The sequence below is a fragment of the Phaenicophaeus curvirostris genome, chromosome 15, assembly GCF_032191515.1.
Source record: "Phaenicophaeus curvirostris isolate KB17595 chromosome 15, BPBGC_Pcur_1.0, whole genome shotgun sequence".
NCBI classification, from domain to species: domain Eukaryota; kingdom Metazoa; phylum Chordata; class Aves; order Cuculiformes; family Cuculidae; genus Phaenicophaeus; species Phaenicophaeus curvirostris.
Window position 1 is genome coordinate 12,816,789 of NC_091406.1, and position 20,770 is coordinate 12,837,558.

Sequence of the window (20,770 nt, forward strand, 5' to 3'; positions counted from 1 at the left end):
AGTGAGGAAAAATGTGGGAAAGAGCCTGCAATTCTCTTGCAGTGTGTGGAGAGACCATGCTGGAGTGGGTAGAGATGCCCTGGAGTGAACGGCAGCCTGTGGAGAGCCCCCAGATAGCAGCAAGGGTGGTGTGAGGAGCAGGGGAACAGGGAGGAGCCGTTACAGACTGGCCACAGACACCATTCCCCACCCCTCTGCCCTGCTATTGTGAGGGGGCATAGGAGTTGGGAATGGGGTGAAGTTGAACCTAGGAAAAACATTGGGGAAAGTTGTTGTAGTTTTGTTTTTGTTTCTTGCCATCCAACTCTACTACAAATTCATTCTCCCCGAACCTGTTTTTCCTGTGATAACTGCCAAGTGAACTCCTTGTTTTTGTCTCCACTCACAAGTTTTTCATATTATCTTCTGTCCCCACCATGTTGAGAAGAGAGAGGGAGAGAGTGGTGGCGTGAACAACCAGCAGTCAGCCAAGGTGACCCCACCACAGTCATTGATTTGGCATCCAATACCAAGTCCAACCCACAACCCTAAAATTAACAGGAGTTTTATGCTCTACAGCTGATCTGGCTGGCCATTCTCAAAGTGATATGGCCACAGAGCAAGCTTTACCCACCACACAGTAAAAACACAAGCTGTACTGACCCTCTTTTTTTACCACTAAGGGAAAATATATAATTTTTTACATGATGGTCCATTTAACTGAGTTCTGGCCATTTATAAAGTGCTTTACTGCAGAAGTGCAATGTTGAACAATTATCTAAGCCTGAACATTGAGAAGAAAAGTACAAAAAAGGGACTTCAGTATTTGCATGCCCTTATAAATGTAGACGACCACAACATATTTATCAAAGGTGTTTAATATATATGGCATCACATACAAAAACCATTCAGTCACCACTGCACATAGTGGTGTCAATCTAAGGTGGTGCTGCAGGTGAGACAGGCTTGTTTGTCTTGTGCTTGGCCTAAATACAAAACTAAATAAAAATGTAAGTTTCAGATAGGCGTACACTAATAAAAATGCTTCATGTGCTTTTCTCCCATTTGGTGCTGCTCTGCTTTGCAAAGCCATACAGTTCCCAGCGTTCAGGTGGAGACTACATCCTGCGAAGTTGCTCACAAGTTAAGACTTCTGTACGTGCATGGCCACTTGCTACTGGCAGTGCTGGTTAAGGCTGCAAGATTTTTCTTAGGAAAATGTTTAGAAGACAGAGTGAAGAAAATATCTGCATTTGCTTTTTAAGCTTTGAAATCTTCATATTTTTTTTTTCTGATCAAATGAATCTTAAGTTTTATCTCAGTTGCATCATCTTCTCAGACTTCTGGGATGAGAAAATCTTTGTGAGTGATGAAGAATACTGCAACCAGAATATCACTTATACACATCCTGCATCTGTAAAATGCAAAAAAAGAAAACAATCATTTGCCCTGTTATCCCCCCCAGATGTTGGTGTTTGGGGTAAAATGTTCTGGAGTTGTTAATGATTTTTGTGTTTAACTTACATTACATCTTAAAACTTGTACCTCAGCTTTAACTAGGGTGGATTAAAGGCAAAGATGCTTCCTTAGCAATCAACTGTAGATATGACAGTGAATATAGAAGACTTGTGGTGGGTTTTTTTGCTTTACTTGGAAATGCAGTATTTAAATGTGGTAACTCAGAAATCATCGTGTTACATATGTGGTTACATTAAGGGTAATGATCTAGAAAAGCAGTGTTCATAACTGGGCTGTCCCAAGGAGAAGCTTTTGTGGCAAAACAGGCAATTAATCTTCAAACAGAGCATGTAAGAAGCAGGTGTTCAGTGACATAGAGATGGGTGACATCAGTATTACAGCATCCTGGTTCATAGCATGGCAGTACCAGTATGGAGAAACAGTTTTGCAGGTTTCCATCCAAATCTGACTGATGTCTTTATAAATAACTTTTGCTTCTCAAGACAACTCTTCATGTATCATGAAGATTCTAACATTAGAATCTGTTAATCTGAATGGAAAATGCAGCCTAAATTAGTTAAAAACCATCTGCATCTGTGAGCTAAGTCACACAGAGCTTCAAAACCTGAATTCCTACGTTTCGTGTCTGAAATAGAATAAAATAAAGGAATAATATCTCTATACATTAAATCTGTGTTAACTGATTCAGGGAGTTAACTTGCTGCTTAAACCATGTTCTGCTCCCTAAAGACTATTATCTCCGGGTAGTTGTGTTTTCCACTCACTTATTTTCACATATTTGGATGAAAAGCAACCATAATATACATGAAATAAAGGTTTTAGCCTGAAGAATGAGATCATCCCATTGCTAAATGCATAACTGCTACTCTCAGACAGAGACAGCTGGTATGTAAGTCAAAATCATTTCATTAGACAGACGTTTTGAAGTGGTCCTAGTCTAACGGCTTAACATAATAAATGATAAGAAAACTGCAAATTATGACAGTCAATTTCTACATTGTTTCACCTTATCACCATCCTCCTCACTCCAGTTTGGCTATTTCATGGATACAGAGGCAAAGGCTACTACAGTTCAAGGGAAAAATAATCCAGTTGGCTGAGAAGGGAGTAAGATAATCAAGTGCTGAATATAAACATAAATACAAATTACTTCTTAGGTGTTTATAGTGAAGGAAGTCTCTGTGTGTTTAGTCATTTTAAGGAATCTCCCTATGCTGATGGGAGAGCCTTGAATTGATGATTCACTGTATTCCATCGCCAAGACAGCTTCTTAGATGGGAAAAAACTGGCATTCCACTACCTGAGCTGGTAAAGCTTTGTCAGTTCACAGCAACAAGGAGAATGCTTGCTACTATTACTTTCAGCTATCTTAAAAGATTTCCTGCTTTGGTTTCTTCTAAGGAGAAAGTGCATAAGTTGTCTCTTTTTAGAATAGTAAACTTGTCCACTTAAATTATTTAATGCTCTATGTTCTTTTCCGTAACCTAAGTGCATTTTCCTCTGTCAGAAGGGGTCAGCAGAGATCGATGCAACAGGCACAGGGTCTGATGGCCTTTTGCAAATTTTAGAATGTTATTAAAATTTATTTTTACAAGGTTAAGATTTTCCTTCTGCTTTCCTTGTCTAAATAACAGAATAAGCTGAAATGCCACTCTGCTCGAGATGTTGCCAAGTTCATAGCATTAGAGAACAAACTGTGCAAGCTTTGACATCTAATCAACATCACCAATATACTTAAATACAAAGAAGAAACAACTGATTTTAAGAATTCAACTCTCCTCTGTGTGTATGTGCAGATTACACTATGTCAAGTAAGGAATAACAATCTCAGAAGTTATCCTTGTGATAAAAAGGATAAGGTGTAGTTCTTAAAATGTTTGACAATGTCTGGAGGCTTTTCAAAATGCAAATATATCGGTAGTCTTGCTTTCTAAAATCACTTCATTAACTGGTCACTATTTAACACAGGAGCAGCTAGATAGAAACTAGATTTATGCTCATCCTTTAAATGATGGATATTGAAACAGATTTGCACAGTACAGCAACTGTGTTCACACAAACTCACTATCAGCTGAAGACTTCAGACTGAGTGATTTCCAGTCTGTTCCAGGCCAAGGATTTCAAGGACAGAAGCAAATGTCTCTTAAATCTCACCTGATCAATGTTATTTTCCAAAGCGTTTGTCACCTATACAGATATCCACATGCTTGACTTGCAGGCAAACTTCTTCTGTGGTGCCTTTGGAATGGAACTAAGCAAATAAAGCCTGTTAGGCAAACAGTGCATGCTGTTAGACATTAGTAAGCTTGCTGTCTTGCTATTTAGTAACCATTCCTCTGAGTTTCAATATAAAAATTCAGAACAAGGCTTATGGTCCAAATTATGCTTCAAAACACCCATCCGAAAGTTACATTTTTTCACTGTAATGAGATATCAACAAGCTTTGCTTCCAAGACTGTATGCTGTACTTTTTCGCAATCATTTTACACAGCTTAGAAATTAATACAAATTCTGCCCTTAATATTTACGGGTTAACACTCAAAGACTGTAGCACAGAAATCTGTATAACAAGCAAAAGCAAACTAATCCATCTACAGTTTAATTTCCCAAAAACCTGTGACAAAAAATACTTTACAAGGTAAGTTCCAGGTCTCTGAAGCCTGACTATGCCCCTATACGTGTCCAGACTGACTCCAATCACCAAAATTTCAAGTAACTGAAATGGAAGAAGAAACAAGCTCTAGATATTCATAGACTTACAAATCTTTCAAGTGATTAGCATCACAAACTCCCGTCTGGAAGATGTGCTGGTGATTTACATGATGTGACTATACTGAGATAGAGTAACTGGCATCATCCCTCTAGAGAGACAGCATGAGATGATGTCTTGGAGTCTAGAGCTCCGACTGCTGGAGAGCATTCCAAGCAGGACTTTGAAAAAAGAAAAATCATTTTTCACTGCTCATGTAAATTGCCCTCTGGAATTGGAGATTGGGGTTTTTTCACTTTATTTTTTACCTCAAGAGCTGTTGATTATTGCAGAAGTCAGACTTTCTTGTGTCCGCTACCTGCTATAACCTGCATCAACCTACTTGAAGTGGAACAGTTATCCCCAAATCATTCAGATTAAAAACTCTCCAGTCCAATCTCCTGCCTGAGCCAGGTCCAGTCAAGCTATGAATATACACCAGGATGAAGATTCCACAACTTCTGCCAGCTCCTGTTCCAATATTTGACCACCATTATGGTAAAAAAAATATTAAATTTTTACACTTATTTGGGATTTATTATACAATTTTCCAGTGTGTGTCTGCTACGATTGTCCATCTGTATGTCCTCTTTAAAAAAAGCCTGGCTCCATCTTTTGCTTACCCTCCTGTTAGTTAATTTTGCATCTCAATTGTCAGAAAGATCACAATCCAAAGAAGGCTTCTGAGTAAATCCTTTGGAGTTTCAGAGTTTTAATAGCACCATAATCTTTGTAACAATATAATGGGAAAATCATTTCTGAAGTTGATGGGTGACTGCAAAGTTTGAAAAAAAATGTAAATAAAAAAGAACAGCATTTGTCTCCCTACCGCTGTCATTTTGGATTTAGAGTGGGTGTCCTTCTGCCACCTTCTTCTCATTCTGCTGAGGTCCAACGTGCTACTTGTTTCAAAAATTCACAGGTTCTGTCTTGAGTTCCAGCCCCATGCCTGTTTCTGGAAAATGATAATACAATCTCCCAGACTGCTTTCACAAATGTGTCTTTCCCACTCACTAGAAGTGAAAGAAGTGAAAGAATTTAGAAACAGCTACCTTTCCATTTGCTTGAAAGGCAAGCATAAGAAACAAGAATTAACTTCCATTAAAATGGAGAGAAAAAAAAGATATGTATTTGACTCCTTTAAGGCTAGAAAATGTCTAATGCTATAAGGTTACTCAGATATTTAGAGTCACTCAAAGCGCAAGCAGTGGTGGATTTGCTCTAGTACAAATAGAATCACTCCATTAGTTGTACTGTTTTACGTAACCACTTGATCCACTTCAGTGCTTGTAATTGTCTGATGGGACAAGATTCTGAAGCAGCTTAGCAATCCTTTTATTTTGTCAAGTCACTCTGCAGCCTGCTGCTTGAGTCACTTCAGCCAAATGTGCTCTCTCTCTAGTGAGAGTCAGAAGAATTTAAGGTCTTTAAAGAAATGTGTTTTTTCTTGAAACTGAGTATTATAGTCTGGAGTAAAATCTTGCCACTCTGCCTTTAATACCAGATTTAATAAAATCTAGGTCCACATCCACGCAATCGTGCCGATTCCAAGGAATATCATGGTCAAATGTTGTGATCTTAGCACAACAACCTGTTATTTTGTAAATATTTGAAATAATTTCTATTTGAAGACATGGAGTTAAAAGGAGAAACAGGAAAGAGACAGTAAAAATTATTGGGCTGGCTCTTCCTTTCTCTTTTACAGAACGTGCAGATATATTCTCCCGAAGACTTGCTTAGATCCCCGAAGATACACACTGAAGTTTAGATTTTTAAAAGTATTAGACATTTAAAGACGCAGATAAATGCTGTATAAGCACACTTGAAAATCACACTGAAAGTCCATCTGCATATTCAGGTGCTTGAGTTCTTTCAATATAATGAAAGATGTCCTTATCATATTTAAGCACATAAATAAAAGTACATGACTTTCAGATATGTTGATCAGTTATGATTCCTACTGATCATAGTTATTTAAAATAATAGGTTGATAATACAAGTGCTGCTCTTTATTGGCCTGTATTGATTCCTTTTATATCTCTGCAGACTTGAATGGAATTACAATTTTATACTTTGTACTGGAAGTGTATAGTACTCATCCAGTCACAGAGTTCTACTACATGGCCATTCCAGTCCTCTAGTACAACAAACTCTCCTACTGACACTTCTCTTATGTATCGATGGAACGCAGACTGAAAGAAAGTGCAGTGACTTGCAAAAAAATAATTCTACTTTATTTTCTGTTTCCTGTTAATTTTGTAAACTGCAAGTAGAATTCAAAATAGGATTCTCAGTATCTCAACATGATCTCAAGGTTCAAGGAGAAGACTATAAGACTTTCTATGAAACATAAACATACCAAGTTCTCAACATGATGAGGTTTCAATGAACAGTGCTTATCCTCTGGAAAACCTGCTTTTGTAAGACAAAAAACTCAAGCACCCAAATCATAAGGAGGTGCTCTGCTTGCAAGGAGAGTAAATTACATAGATATTTTGGTACACTGGACATTTAACTACAATAATGTCTGTCAGTTTGAAATGATGGCTAGTAAAACAAACATTTAGTTTTAAGTATCTTGAAATATCTGGATAAACAACTAGAAAACTTGTGTTTTTCTTGAGTCCTGTTTTTCTTAAAAAAAACAAATGCAATTTTAGTGTTGTTAACTATAATTTTGATGAGGAAGGGGGAGAATCAACAGGAAAAAAGCCATTTCATGTGAAAACAAAAGCTGTATTATTTTAGTGCTATCCCTCTCTATTTTAAACTAATATTTTGTATTTACTGGCATATGCTATAGGAATGCATGCATGCATGTGTATCTTCAAGGTTCCTGTTGGTTTTTATACAGTCATTCTAAAGAGCAATAAACTCCAATATTTGACAGTGAGAGCACTGTCTCCAAAGAGCTACGCTTCCTGGAAAGCACTGCCCAGATCTTGCTTAGCGCTGCATGAAGCAAAGCTGATACTGCGAGAAGAAAGAGAGCAATTTCAGTTGTTTTAATCTTGCAAAGTCTCATGCCTTTTGATCTTCTCTTTGTTCCCTCTTTGTGAAGCATAACTTACACTGAATGCAATTTATTTAGTTCACAGTTTACTTATCTCTGCTGAGCAATAACACAGCATAAGTTCCCCTGCAACTCTCGGACTATGCTTTGGCTTGTTTCTAAAGACAACATCTGTGTTTCTTTCCTTTGCACAGTCTGAATGTCAGATTACCTGCTTGGTGTCTTTTTAAAGTCGACATCTGAACCTCTAATTGCAGAGTGTTTGCTTAGCTACTAGAGCATGCTTTTCAACCAACCTCTCATTCATTTCCCCTCAGACTTTGTTTAGAGGCTGTGAAAGACAGTTCCACAGCATATGCTATGGCCTTTAATGTGGATTATCATATAATTTACATACCAATTAATTAGGAAGTAGGCAATTTTCATAGCAACTGTTCATTACCAAAACTCCCAGTGGCATTTATTTCTTATAAAAGCAGTAAAAGTAGACATGTATTGTTGCATTGAACAATTTTATCATCTTTATCATTTAGTTTTACGTTAAAAAGCTGCATGTCTAAAAGAAGAAATAACTCTGAGTTGGAATCTAGCTACTGGTGAAGCAGGCTGTCGTCTGTGAAAACACTTGCTTATTATAGTATGTTTGACTCCTGCCAGTGCCACACTAGAGGGAGAAAAAGGATTGTAATGCATTACAAAATTGGTATTTTCCACAGCTTTGAGAAATGCAGTAATGAACACCATCACCGATTTATAGCCTCAGAAAAGGAGCAGAAACATAGGCCCCACTGCAAGCAATGATCAAAGAATTGGCAGGACCAGAGTGATTGAAAAGTATCTGAGACAGAGTCTTCTTTCTTTGGACAGCAGACAAGGCAGTGGAAAATGTTAGTGACACCTGATGGAGTAGACCTGATGAGCTGAGCTGTTTTTTCATAGAAAGGTAACAAAAACATTTAGCCAGCAGCCTAAAATCTTAGAAAGCTTCCTCAGGATGGAGAAGGTTGGTAACTAATACAAGTCAGGTGTGGCATGGAAAAAGGTGGACATAGCCAGCACCCCCTTACAACAGAGAGAGACAAACTGTAATACTTTTGCTTTTCTATGTATACAACCAGTCCTCCAGGAAGCTTATCTAAAAGCTTCACAAACCTCACATACAGCTCATGAAGCCAGCGATATTCTCAGGAAATTGAGTAGCCTTCAGTAACCTATCAAATCATGTGTTGGCTAACTTGAGTTGGCAAAAACCCAAACAGATGTGGCTATCTGACAATTCTGTGAGTGTTCAAAATACTCACTTAATATAGAATTGGCCGTAACAGACTCCCACTAGCCTTGGTTCAATATATAAGTTGTTATGAAAGAAGTTTCAAAACTCAGTCCAGGGAACATGTATAAAAATTGCAAGTAAGACAATAGGTTACTTTGACCTGCATTAGGGAAAATACAGATACACACAATACACACAAAATAGCCACCCCAGTTCCCAGTTTCTATGCCAAGCAAATCTCATCAGAAACACAACACTGAACTGGAATCTGCATATCATTTTAAACACATCTACTGCTACTTTATAGCTTTAATTAAATGTTCTTATAACTAAGTCTCCGAGATCATAAGTCAAAATCCAAATCTTTGAATGGTAACTGGGGTAACTATCAGCTTTAAATGTAATGTGAATAAAAGATCGTTAGATATATTCAAATGCATCCTTGTGGGTTGCATCTCCTAAAACTGGGCTTTCTGAAAGACATGGTCTGTCCATAGTGCTTGCACGGTAAGTTTTTCAAAGTCAATATAAAGGAGCCTCGCAAAGATCAATACATCCAGGCTTGTGGTATAAACCTTAAGACAACGCAATACATCTATCTTCATTTACGCATATACATGTTTAGAATTTTTGCTATGAATTTTCTGGTTAAAATTCTAGTTGTACTTTCGAGCTGAGAACACCTTTGTCATCTGACTAGATCCATTTTTGATCTTGTCACAGATCTGATGCTGGGAAAAGGTAGAAATATGCAGGGGACATGTGGAGGTTAAGCAAAAAGAGAATCAAACCAACAGTGTTAGCCTCTCACAATTCAGAGTATTCTCCATCTAGATGCTGCTGAGTAGCAAAAGCATTTAGAAATTCAACAGGAGTGATGGAAAAGACACCAGTAAAATCAAAATAGGTTCCTGCTAGTTCATAAAGTCTTCTAGTCATGTATCAAGGGTGAAAAGACTAATCCATTATGTTAGTCATTCATTTAGAGGTAGGTAATAGAAAAAGATCCTCAGGGACTAGCAAACATTTTCTAGTAAGTGACTTGCTGCTCTTTAGTAAGTTCAGTCCCACAGGACATACATGTCTAAAGTCTCGACACATTTTCTCAAGTGCCAAGAAATGCAATAACAAAAAAAAGTTCTATGTAATTCCAGTCCACAAAGCTTAAAAAGAGCAATTGAAATTCTTGCGGTGATGAAAGAACAAAACATGTAAAAAGGAAGTGTTTCTAACCAAGGTATGAAAGGTTAAGTGCAGGGTTTATTTAAAAATACATTATATTTTAAGGGTCAGACTATAAAGAATGAAGTTTTTGTTATGCCCGTAGGCCAAAATTTGAAACCTTCTTCAGATTTAGCATTCTGCCTCTTTACGGAGAAGGCATAATGACAACTAATAAATGAATGCTTTGCAATGATGTAGTACACCCCAAAATGTACAATATTTAGTTGTTTTTCATTTGTAATGATTTATGTCTCTGTGGGAATTTTTATGTTGAATAACTCTTTGAATGTGAACAGCTATGAGAAGATCAAGAGGTTATAACACAAGAACATGAAAGAAAGACAAAGATTTCAAATTAGTAACCCTTCCAACTGTAATATCAAATCCTGGATTTTAGGAACCTAAAGAAATGCAAGAGTCTATTGATGTACTTCCTTCTACATTTAGCCTTGAATCAGGTTTCTCTTTAAAAAAAAATTCTGGCAATCTCAAAAAGACAACAGAAGCACTTTTGCATAATGCAAAAATTAGTAAAAAATAATTTTTAAAAGAGCAAAAATACTTTTTGTATCTGATTGCCCCTATGAAGTTCATGAAGATAATTTGAGTTGTGGGCCAAGGTGATTCAGTTGGAGATCTGGTTTCATATGAATGCATTATTTTATTATTAGTTTCTGTCAGAGCCAGCCTAACCTGAGGGCAATTTGCATAACTCCCTAGCACTTCTATAAACCTGTATAATCACCATGTCTGAGACTTTTTTTTTGAAAGACATATGTAAATATTCCATGCTATTTTCTTCCATTTATGTTAGTGCGACTAAGTACATTGTGCAAGGTTTATATTGTTGGCACTTAATCATATTATCAGTGTTGCTACTCTGGTGTTATCTACAGCTGTTTGTAAACTCTATACTCCTGAAGTTTTTATACAGAAATCCAGTTATCTGGACACTAACAAAACATAATAGACCTCATGATCTTGTTAAATTATATCCTTTTTAGCTGCTTGAGTAGGACAAATCTGGAATTAAAAATTTCAGATGGCGAATCCTTCATCAACATGTAAACTCATCATCTATAATTCAGAGGATTATTTCCAATAAGTGAAGCTTTTCTCTTTCTATATTTCACATGTTTACTGTTCAAGCTGAGCCACCTCTTGGTACATTTATAGTGAATAGCAACAGCTTTCCAGAACTGCAGAGGATGCTTGCTGCATGTAAGGAATGAATTCTGGAAACAAAAAGGAAGTGTGCTTTTGTTTGTTTGTTTGCTAGGTTTTTAATCTCTTGTGGTAAAAGGTATTTCTTCACTAGAATAAGTGAGTATCCTACCGTGTTTTCATGTAAATGTTTTATGCATGGCCAGAAAGTGCTGATGAAGCATTTCTATGCATTCAGAGAGAAAAAGCATTCAAAAATGTATTTCTGTGGGTCTTTGAAAATCTGTCAAAATGGTTTTATGTGTGGGTTTCAACTATAACAAATAAGGGCAATGTATGTTAACTTCCTTGCATCTAGTTTAGTCTTGAAATACATGAAAGAATTTAATACTAATTAAACAGATGGATATATTTTAGATTTAAGCCCAGAGAAACAGCAAGCAACAGTCACAACTACCATACCATTGTTCATATTTCATAGCTTTTCCAGTTTGCTCATAACATTCTCATTTCCCGTGTCCTTTTCCTGCATAAAATATGCCAAACAAGCCAATACATGTCATAGTGTTGTGAAGTACAAACTTTTGGACCAAAATCCAACAACATTGTCCTAGTCCTGAAGGACCCAGCTTTCCATACCTTTAATAAATTAGACCTCATAAAAGGCAGTGCAATAAATACATTTTGAAGATGCCTTTTATGCATTATAACTTTGATGTTCTAATAAAATCAGATCCTTCCAAAGGACACAGGACTGTCATATTCATATTTTCAGACACTTATTAATTTATATCACATACCTACATGCTCACTTTCTCTTTTATTTATTAATTTATGTGTTTTTATTTGAACAAGAAGCATGACAAAGGAGAGTAACACTGCAAATGTGTAAGTATTCTTGAATAACAATTTGATTTACAGCCGGATCTGTCTTCCTCACATGTATGGCTTCTTAGTTAAGAGCACTGAAAGACACTGGTGAATAGTCTGCACTAGGCTGCTGGTGTTGGGAAATCCAGTTTGAACTGATTGATAAACAGAGAACAAAGGAACTCAATTCAAAGCAAAATGGTACCATGTTAGAGATCTTCCTGTAGTTCCAAGTGAGACAGCAACTTAAGACCTCAGGGCAGAACAGTTGTGTTGACTGATGTGATGAACAGCATTCACGCTAATTAACGGTATGAGATGTAAACTAGACCTGAAAAGTTGGCTGTACGCCTGGTTTGCAAAGAAAATTTAAAATAGGACTAAGTTTAGTTATGATGCATGCTCATTTCAGAGCCAAGTTATTGCAGATTCCCTCTATCATCCCTGAAGATAACTTGCTCCTGAGAGGAAAATCCCACCTAAGATCTAAATCTGGAGGTGATTTTCGCTTTTCACTGATGACAGAGAAATCGTGGAGAGTAGCTTCCTAAATTATAGACCTTCTAAGCATTAATTCCTAAAAATCCTAAATTGAAGAGGATGGAATACAGAACCTAAACTCCACATCTAAATCTTGAGTTGATTTATAATAAAGAATAGAAGCTTTGGTATTGTAACATTTGCAAACGTCCCTTCGCCTTTTGCCTTCTGGACACTTACTTCCTGTTGAAGAAGGTGGCAGAAAGGTTATGTACACTCCTTACACTGATGAATTTTAGCAGAGTGCATCTACTCGTATTTGTCTACATCACATACAAGACACTTTCTATCCCACATGTCCATTCATCTGTATATGGCTAAATATACTGTATTTCACTTACACCATTCATGAGAAAGAACACTGAGTGCATAAAGGTCACAAGGCAATCAAGTAAAAAAAAATGGGAAAGAAGAGGGAAATAAAGTGAAAAAAATCACACAAAATAAGGTTATTCTTGGAGTTACAGTAGAGTAGACTGTTCTCTGGAGAAACATTAAAGCAAATAAATATTTCATGAAAGATGCTAAAAAGACAACACATCTTACTGCATTGAACAAGTGCTGTGAATAATGCTATTACCATGCCTGCTCTGACTGAACACCCCTCTCTTGTCTGTTTGCTGGTTCAGTTTTTCCTTCTGCAGTGAAAAGCCTTGCAGCACCACTTTTTCTGCCTAAGGCAAAGATTCAGAGATACTTCCCAGAGTAAAAGATCAGATATCAAAGTATGCATTGATCAGTCAGTATCTTTATACATATATAGGCAGCTATAATTAGCATATGATTTATTAGATCGTTTAGGAACTGATCTTTTCATCACTGCATGATAATTCAGCTTACTTATCATATTTTTCAGGCAGAAGACATCCATTAATATTTCAAAGTTAATGAAAAAGCAAATGTGCACAACCTTTCTCAGGCATGTATGACGCACCAAAATACTGTCTAATAAAAACCAATATATCCATTCAAAAGGCTATTGATCTTCCATGTTCATAATGCAAGACCTCAAGAATTGAATTTTTAATTGAAATATGAAGAAATTAAACTAATTTCATAATATATTTTAAGTAAGTTATTGAGACAATGTGTTTTCCATCATTAGCCTCAAAAACAAATTAAAAATTTCTCCTTATTTATTCCATGTTTTATACAGTCTTTAAAATCCATTTAAAAGGGAAATGAAAGTAATTGATCAAATATATAATATTGTATTGTGTCTTTGGTTTACCTGTTCAAATTCACAAAACCTTTTCTGGAATTCAACGTGTGAATGATATAATTTTCTCTTATCTATTCTCAGTCCTTGCACTTATTGTACATATTTTAAAGCTGGTGCAATGGCATTGATTAAAATTCAGTTTAAGGCAAATGCTGCTCTAATGCACACAAGTGTACAAAGCAACTCCAGTGTTGTGTACTTTTTCAACCATTTTTAAGGATTCACTCATAAGTAGAAACAAATTTCATTTTCAAAGGAATTACCTTTAGGTAATTGAATGAACTGGACTAACGTTTCCCAAATGGATTCTATTCTAGACATAATTCAATACATGGTTCATTCTGATTCATGACATATTTGCAAATGATATCAAGCACTTCTGATTCAAGTTTGCGACAGAAGGTGAACAAAAGCAACACATTATTTTCCTCTTGTGAGAAAAAACAATAGCCAAACTCAAGCAATTGCCACATCCATATAAGAAAAGTGGTCCATAAGTCTCCCTCTTGAAAATGTGTGCAGGTCCCATTGATTCTTGGGGGCCAGCATGGTTCTGACTGCACCAGAGCCACTGACATCCTCCATCAGTTTCCTGTGAGGAGACTTGGTGATACAGATCTGATTACTTTCAAGTCATTCCTTGCTGATCATGTCTCCACAGTGCTTAGCTGAAGCATAAGAACTAGATTTAGGCTCAAAGCTGATTAGCTACTAGTGCATTTCTCTACCTGAATTAATAAGTCCTGGCTTGCTGATCGAGTCCCTGGCACAGGTACAGCCCCCCACTAGTGCAGTTGGAGTAGCTGATTTTACTGAGTATGGATAACAGAATGAGTCCCCAAACAAAACTCATTTTTGCAAAAGCAACATATACAGTTTATGGCATCCAATCATGGAGCTGAAACAATAAAAATGGAACAATGTGGCTCAGGTGACCCATTACAACAGCTTGAGTATGAGGTCACACATAATTAATATGCTGAATTTGTGAGTAACCCACTGGCTCGTCTGGCTCACGCAGAATTTTTCAATGAAGAAATATAAACAGTGTGAGAGCTTTTTATGTACAAGGCAAATAAAGTAAGCCAAGCATTGCCTAATAAATTATTTAGTTTGGATTATTTGGCTTCTCTAGCACTACACATTTGTAGGCAAGAAAAGGACTCAGTTATAGCTTTACAGAAGAAAAAAAAAAAGAATGTTCTGCACATAATGCACAAAAAGTCAAACAACAAAAAACATCAGACAAAAACCTCTCCCCCCAATTTGGATTCATAAGTAATCTTGATAAGACCTCTAAGAAAAAAGTTTGAATTAAAGTAGAGTACTATGGTTCTATAACACACAGTAAGAAATCAGAAGTTATTGCAGATGAGTTTGTATCTCAAAGCTGAGGAGAAGAAAGCTGTGTTAAAGTTGCGGAGAAGAAATACACATCTGGCCAATTTCTTCCTGCTCAGCCTTTGGTTCCAGAAACTCTCTGAATTCTCAAAACTGAAAATTCAAATCACTCCTCTGTCTTTGGGCTCCTCAGAAACCCTTGCTATGAATAGTATCTATATAGCTTCCCAGATTCAGACTTGATAGTCAAGATTTATGTTTCTGCCTCACGTATGCTAAGCTTTTGGTCTTCCAAAGATTCTTCACAAGAATTCTAATCTTTTAGACTTTGAGAGACATATTGTAAGCGTGGATACAATGCAGATCCAGAGGTGGGGTCCATAGAGTTGTTCTTCAAAAAACATTATCGTCAAAGCATGAAAAATATCAATCTAGACAAAAAAATGACCCCAAATTTTGGATTTATTGCTCTCTGTGCGCATTGTAGTGGTATGTGGATAGCTGAGACTTAGCATCTTTATCTATGTTAACCCCATTCCACAACTATCCATATTTTTCATTTATTTTTCATTATATTATGCAACATTATAGAAAAACATTGGCAATAACTAATTATTTAAACGTTATTATTTAATATGATTTATGAAAAATGCCGATATTTTCACATAGATTTATTCTGATTTTCGTGCCAAATATGAGAGGTTCTAAGAAGTTTAAACCTCCAGACCCTGATCTTTGTGGCTTTCAACAAAAGTTACAGAAAATGTTAAAGAAACATTTAGCTGTAATGTGGTCACATCCAAATCTGTTTTCTGTAATCTATATAGGTACTTAATTATTCTCTTAGAAGTCCATATAGTCTCAGCTGTGTAGAGGGCCTGACTTTGTCATTAATATTGTGCAGTTATTCTGCAGTTATTCTGAAATTCCTGAACAGTTCCCTTGGAGAACAAACCATGCCTATGACTCTAGAATAAGACTTTAGGAAATTAATTAGGGAGTTAGAGATACAGAAATGGGAAGACTCTTCCTCCTTTGGATTAAATTTCCGTTGCAGAGAAAACCCACCGTCAGAAAACTGGGTTTAAAAAAATGACACGTTATTTATTTTTTCATCTCTACAGGGGAAGAAAATGAAGGATTTACCTTTTCCTTCTTTCCTATTCAAAGTGACTCCCAGAGGCCTGGAAGAAAATTTCTCCCACTCCAGCTTGTGCTAAAGGGAAATCATCCACCTACCTAAACAGCCTTCTAAATATAATCCAGCTGCTCATGCTTGATGTTCAAAACCTTAGAAAGACTAATTTTAGTGTAAATTTTAAATAAATTATGGTATTTGGGTTTTTTCATAGCTAGACTTTATAATGTTAATTTATAAAGTAACTGTTCCAAACTTAGAGGCTACTTGGAGATCGTGAAAATGGGATGGTGTTTTCCATACTATTTCATAATTTGCCCTAGCAAAATCATTATAGTATAGCTGGAGCATTAATCTTAGAGCTTCACATTTTCTACCACAAGCAATTCTCAGAAAGAGAGATACAATCAGGAAATAAAAATAAACATGCTAGCTAAAGGGTTGTTTATCCTATTGATTTTCTATTTAATCCTATAAAATATCTCCCTTCCAATGCCAGCATCCTCTCAAAAGAAAGTTCAAAGTGATATTACCTAAGGAGACTTTGGCACAGGACAGCAATAACTCCAAAATTTAAAGTCTGAGATTTCGGTCTCATCTGAACCATCACAGTTGAAGCACTTAAAAAGAAAAGACTAACAAAGAAGAGATGTAACAAATGGGCTGGGAGAAGACATGAGGAAAAGAAGAAACACATGCAATTTTTAAAATTAATAGAATTGGTTACAAAAGTTTATTTAAGTTGCAGAGAAAATGTGTCAATGGGTATGTATTGATTTCAAATAAAAGTTTTCACAGGAAAAGATTATCTAACGTTCTCCAGCCTGACTTTTATGGTATTAATAAAGGTTTCAAAGATCTCCTCAGGACAGAACTAGCATTTAGTATTCATCTTCCCTAAAATATTTAAAAGTCAGTACAAGTGTCTTCCAAGTTCTTTCTCTTCCCATTCCATCCAGCTCAAAGTGATTTGTACATCAGGGTTAAAACTGAAGGGAAAACACCGAATGGATGGGATAAAGCACTTGGGAAAAAAAAAAAAGGCAATACAGTAACTAAAAGAAAAGGAGTCTTAGATAATTGCTTGGATCTCTGAGTTCACAGTAGTTTGGAGAATTGACTCTAGCATAATGAAACTGCCTGAGGATACTGTGTGGCCTTATGGAGCACAGAACGTCCCACCTGAGCAACTCTGAGCAAGCAAGAGCAATGAGGTGCAGTGCTGTGCCAAGGCAGTATGCCTAACCGTACCTTTTTCTCTACACTGAGACATTTACTGGGTTATCAACACTGGAGTCAAATAGCATTTGAGGAGACAGACAAATATTTATTGTATAGGTATTTGGATTCTGAAAATAATAGTGAAGTTCGTGTACTACCATTGAAGTAGGTATGAGGAAAAGGTGGATGATTCTGTGATGGGATTTGCCTGTGTTACAGTGTTACATGTTAGATCCTAGAGGTCTGTACATCAGGCAAAAGGGGGGTTTTGCAATGTTTATTTTATTATTTCAGTGAAGTTAAGGATTGTTTGTAAGACCCTACAAAGTCAGAATTTGAAGTGTTATGGGAGGTGACTACAATGTAGGGGCAATGCACATAATGGTAACCGATGAAGTAAGGCATATTAAGTGTTTTATAAGATGCATACACAATGGATACAGGCTATAAACACAGATGCAAGCTTCATGGTTTCAGGACAGGAACAGTAAGCACTGGAATTTAGTTACAAAATTTGTCTTCCTGAGAAGCTATCTGTAGTTTTCATTCTATATGCTGCTATAACAATTAGTGATAAGAATTCTTGTACTGTATTGGAACTAGCGTGCGCTAAATTGGTATCTGAACTCTTGTTGAACAGTATTAATTTTTATAAGTTTTATCTGACAGATTAGAAAAAAAACTAATTAAAGAATAAGTATTTAGCTAGTCTGTCTTTATCTTTACCTAATAGTCAGCAGTGCAATACCATGAGAATACACTCATGAGACGCTGATGTTACCGGTGTGTATCCATGTACTAGGTGAAATTGCCTTGGCAAAAAATGAAGTTAGCTTTTTAGCCAGAAGATGAGAAGGATCAGCTTCATCAGTAATCAATACATTCAGGGATTTGATAGTGGGAAAATTGCAAATCTCTCCCGAGTGGAAATGTACAGAAAGCAACTTTCCTGCTCTGCACAAATGAAAGCTAAAATACATATGCCTTTTATATCTAAGCTTTTGAAAGTCAGGTCCAAAATTATTCTCGAAGTGAGAGAGTCAAGAGAGGAAAAAAATCCTTTCCATTTCCCTTTTCTTCATGTGCAGTCAAATTGTTTTCACCAGCAGTTCTCTCAGTCATGTCAGTGGGCACTGAGCACACCAGCTGGTATAACACAGCTTCAGAGATCTTCCCCCAGTAAGAGTGGGAAAGCACGTTCACACTGCAGCAGTGGTACTGAAATATAACACACCAGAAAAGACACATTTCATTCTGAGCTGTTCCTGAAAGTGGAATCTGGAAACGACATATTGGGCTGAAGATCTAAAACAGCCAGTTAGTGGCTGCTACAGTACATTCATGATTCGATCTTCTTCCTCTAATTTAACATGACAAAGGCCTATGTCAAGTATATTTCAAGTGAGATTCAAATAAAAACTTCATATTTTAAGTACCAGGTATATAAAAAATCCTTATGATTTTAGAACTGAATATTACGTATTTCAGCATCTCTTATTTGTCTTAGCCTTCATTGATTCCTTGAGATCTCTTTGTCATCTCATGAAATATAGAATGTTCCAACCAGGCTAAATATGTGAAATTCCTACATGTTAAAAATACTAAAGTCCTGCAATTCATGCATGTCATTACCCCTTCGATCTGTTAGCTCACATACTCAGTTCGTAGCAAGTCAAGCAGTATTCCTAACAATTGCTCACTATTATAAAAAAAGGATCATCTGTTCTTGGGACTACAGAATAATCTTTTGTCTTTTTGCCTTTTCTGCTTCTCTATGGGTAAAATATTAATTTATTTTTCTGACTGACAGACACCAACACAGTAGGTAATAGAGATGAATCAACTGTGAAACATAACACTTTTTAACTTTAGGATACCTTCAAATGATACTGTTTCTTAAAAAACAAGATAATTTATCCTTTCTGCATGAACCAATTTTTAATTTGGAGGAAACAAAGAAACAATACCTTCATGCCATAATAGATAATCAATATACAGTTATCTACTCTAAATTGATAAATGCCACAAGGTTTAGCAAAGCCAACATCTGAAGCATGAATCCTAAGATGAAAAAATAGAAGAGTATTGAGATAATTGAAAAGTACATGAAAGGAAATAGGACAAATAATCCAAAGCCAACAAGCACATGGTTTGAACTAATTGTACTTAAAGGGACCATCAGCCACATCTTGACAATTCTATTGACTGAAAATTCTAAATTAAATGCTGCATGCAAATCTGTCTGGAAATTATTTGGATCTCTGCAAGTCTGTCAGGCTGGTGCCAGCATTAGAAATGGAAAACAACCTCATCCAATAGCGTTTTAAAAATAGATAAAAAGACATCTATTTCAGAATAAAAGAGGACTGAGTAATTTACAATTAGTCCACGTTTTGATATTTTTTTCTCCTTAGGGAAATTCTTGGTAACTATGTGCTCAACAACATTCCCAATAAAATCAGGTCTTATTTGTATAGACAGTTGAATGCAGATGAGCCTCTTAGGCTGCAGAGAATGCCGAGTTAACAGCAGCAGCAGCAAGTTCTGATCAATTATTTTTCCAGCATCAGATGAAAACTGATGACTTTTTTAGAACAGTGTTATTTAAAGACTTATTTGCTGGAAAGTTTCTGTAATCTACAGCTGTGACTTTCATTTAGCTCTCTGAAAATTTTATATGATCTGGATAGACAGGTTATTCATTTTGCTTTCCCAGACCAGCTGTTTTCCCATGACATGTGTTGGATGTATATTGAATGTTGTTTCAGATGTAAACAGTAGAGTATAAGCAGATTTTACTTTTGAAAACACACATATTTATGAACCTTGATAGCAGGCAATATAGTTTTCAAGATTTTAATGATTTCAGTAAGGACTAACCATCAGCTTACAAAACAGATGGCAGTCTTACTGCCCACCAGATTTAAAAATATCCCGAGAGAATTTAAAATCCACAGCAAGTCTTCTGTAATTAATCCAGTAACTAAAGATTGTAGACTGGATGTTAATTAACAGCCTCACTTTTGAATTAGCTGAGAGACAGAGAGAGAGAGGAGAAAATATAAATTTGTTATTTCTTTTTTTTCCTGTTGTTAATAAGGAACTTAGCATGAAGAGTCTCAAAAGAAACCTGTGGATTTCTTTTCATCTTCTTATCCTGCTAAGTGTTTATAATTATTAATGAGCTCTATAAATCCTTGCCATTACTTTCTATTATGACTTCTGTGGGCATTAAGCAAAGATTTAGGTCTAACATAGACATAGTAAGCCTATCAGAAACTACTTTACACATTTAAAGGTACGCTGCAAAAAATGTTTCCCCAAAAATGCATAAGGAACGATTTCTCCTGGATTATTATATTGATGTGACTGTATCCACTCCTAATTTCTATGGAGTAAATGAGATCAGTATTTAGTTCACAGGTTTTATTCAATTGTAAATCAATCATTAAATATAAATAGCACATTATTCCTCTTTATAGTAGTAAATGGTTTCTATAATAGAGAATACTTTCTTCAAAATATCCTTATAACAGATAAAAGTTGCTCTCCTCTTC

At 36.1% G+C, this 20,770-nt stretch overlaps 1 long non-coding RNA gene across 2 annotated transcripts in view; it reads right to left on the reverse strand.

The window, feature by feature from the left end:
• Positions 1–1,292: 1,292 nt before the first annotated feature.
• LOC138727089 (uncharacterized) overlaps positions 1,293–20,770 on the reverse strand; it is a 130,308-nt gene continuing 110,830 nt past the window's right edge. The window contains exons 2-4 of one of the 2 annotated variants that reach the window (XR_011338521.1): positions 5,037–5,220; positions 3,646–3,724; positions 1,293–1,393 (exon numbers count right to left, since the gene is read on the reverse strand). This is a non-coding gene — a long non-coding RNA (uncharacterized lncRNA). Of the gene's footprint in view, positions 1,394–3,645; positions 3,725–5,036; positions 6,133–20,770 lie in introns of those variants that run through there. The other variant, XR_011338520.1, reaches the window with a different exon arrangement.